A 3,010-nucleotide genomic window follows, 5' to 3' on the forward strand; every position below is an offset into this window, starting at 1 on the left:
TAATTCGGATCACAATCAGTCCAAAATTAAATGTCCCGTCAACTTTTAATGGTCAACATTTTTTTTATCTCAATTTTGACTAAATTAAGCTATGATTACTAACTACCTAACTACTGCTCGCCGGTACTCATGAGCAGCAGCCCCATCTCTTTCTCATGCTCGCCCTCGGTCAGCCGTTCGATTTCCAAGTCTTAAAGGTTGATTGATTTGTTCTATTACTCATTAAAGATTGGTTACATATGGTTATAAACGGTAGTGCAGGATAAATGGTAGTATGAAAAACCTGTGACTTTGGATGTTGGAAAAACAAAAAGATTTGCGTTGGCTGCCAAAAGGATTGAGGAATACTCTCTTGAATTTGGTTTTTGGTCTCTGATAAACAAGTTTCGAGACTCAATTATAAAACTTGTTGATTAGAGAGGATAGACTAGAATTTACCTTCGTTTGAGAATTGGAACCCTCTCTTCTCTTCACTGCCTCTAGTTTCTTTTTCGTGAAATGAGAATTTTGTTTGTGAGGCGAACGGATTAGGGTTGGAGAAATTCCGAAGAGTATTGGCGGAATGAGAAATGCCGAATAGATCGAGTTGTATCATAATCATCTCTCCAGCGAAATTCCTGATGCATTCTCCGGTCTCACTTCGTTGCTACGTTTCGACACATTGGAGAACAATCTGACCGTGAAAATCCCCCGAAGTCTGGCGGAACAGCTTTACTAGGGAGTTGGTAATCATATCTAACAACATAATTTGGTCAAAATCGGGATTAAAAACGTTGACCGTTAAAATTTGACTACACAATTAATTTTGGACCGATTGTGATCCGAGTTCAAATGTTTGAGGTGCAAAAATTCAAAAGATAATGTCTATGACCAAAATCGGAAAATGGGTATAATGTTCAGGACAAGTTTTGTCCTTTACTCTTTAATTTATTTAGCAATAACATAAGTTACCACTTTACTCTTTAATTTATTTTGCGGTGACATAAGTTACCGCTTCATTTATGAAGGATAAGATGAGTTGTAGTGAAGCATGAAATCTGATGATTAGGGAGGTGATTAAAATAAAATACATAGGTTCAATCCGTAATAACTCTACGATTATTAAAGGGGCTATATATGATAATAGGTGAAGGTAAGAAGATGATGTCTCATGTGAGCTATCAAATATGGAAATTATTTTTGTCGTGAAAGTCTCTGTGTTTAGAAAAACAAAAATGTGTTGAGTTTTTCAAAATGTGACATGACTTTGTAATGTGTATTGTATTCTCATTTGAAAGTGTCTTCAGGATTTGATAGCGCATTCAAGAGTGTAATCAGGTAGTGATAAACTTGGTAACCAATTCTCGGATTTTTTTTTTCAGTGATTGCGTCTTTGTATTTTATTTCCCTTGAAATGAACTGCTCACTCCATTCGCGAATAGTAGTCCCGTTTTCCATTTTAGTCCATCTGTGAGTAGAAGTCTTGGTTCACTTTTACCATAAATGTAATAGGATCACATCTTCCACTAACTCATTTAATTCATATTTTATTTAAAATTAATATATATTTAAGTGAGACCTCTATTCTACTAACTTTTTTATAATTCACACTAATTTAATACTCCCTCCGTCTCAGATTAAGAGTCACTTTTTGCCATAAAAGTCCGTCCCAGTTTAAGAGTCACTTTTAGAATTTTCCATATTTGGTTATACAATTTTATACAATTCTTCATTATCTACATTAAAATAAATCAAAACAAAAATCAAAAGTCAAAAGGGACCCACCTTCAACCAACTCCACCATCTCACTTCATTTATTACACACTCCACCATCTCACTTCATTTATTACACACTTCAACACTTTCTTAATATCGGAGCCATAACAATAAGTGACTCCAAATGTGAGACGGAGGGAGTATAACATTTTTTAAAATTCGTGTTAGGTGGATTGAGTGAGTAATGAATAAAACAATGAAACATTGTTGGATTCAATAAAAACCTAAATTTGGGATTGTGGCAGGTGAAGAGAAGTGTAGTATACGTAATAGGACGGCAGAATCCTGAAACTCGGTGGATTTAAGTGGACTCAAATACTACATATACATGGTACTGTATTTTGGACATTTATTGATAATTGACAAATGCCAGCCAGCCTGTCTAGATATGGCCTAATTAAATGCTCCAAGCCCAAGGTAAATTCTTTTCACTTTGATTATTTGTGATTGCTAATTATTTTTGATTTGGACCTAATCATTTTCGTTATCATTTCGAGTCAAGAAAAAAATGCTAGTAGTACTATTATCATAAATTTATAACGATACCCTACCTGGGAGTGCTATATTTTTATCTCAATAGTACTTAATTAGTAATTACAATTAAATAATAATTTTTAGATATTTAAATTACAACAAATCTATGTGATCAAATTTTGTACAACCAAAATTTAGTTTATTTGACCAAAAATAGGTTTATTTATGCATTTAATTAAAATATGTAGATGCATATATAATACATGGAAAGTGCATAATATTGTGGTCATATATTTATAATTTTTGTATAATTTTTTATTTTTTTAGAACTATAAATATAATTAGTACATACTTTAATTCAAATATTAAAAACAATAGAAAGAAAATTCAAATATAAATATAAAAAATGAGGTTAAAGGCTAATAAGTCTTTTTAACTTATCCACTTACTATATTTATAATTTTAATATATAACTAATCCATCAAATTATTAATATAACCTTATTTTGGTTGTACAAAATTTAGTTGTTTATCATTACTCTTTAAATTAAGGGTCTAGATCATTAGCTCGGAATGTCGATCAACAAAAAAATGTCAATAAGGGTATTAAGGCCAATTTACAACAAATTAGTTGTAACTAACTTTTGAAAAATATCCAAAAACTTTAAAACGCATATAACTTTCTCGATTAAAATTATATTTTCGCACAACATATATCAAATTAAATATAATTGCATAAGGATTCTAACGAGATCTCACTTGCATATGTTCCGATGTCAAAA

Source organism: Salvia hispanica, chromosome 2 (assembly GCF_029641045.1).
Source record: "Salvia hispanica isolate PSC_SH4W2 chromosome 2, Shi_PSC_v1, whole genome shotgun sequence".
NCBI lineage: Eukaryota > Viridiplantae > Streptophyta > Magnoliopsida > Lamiales > Lamiaceae > Salvia > Salvia hispanica.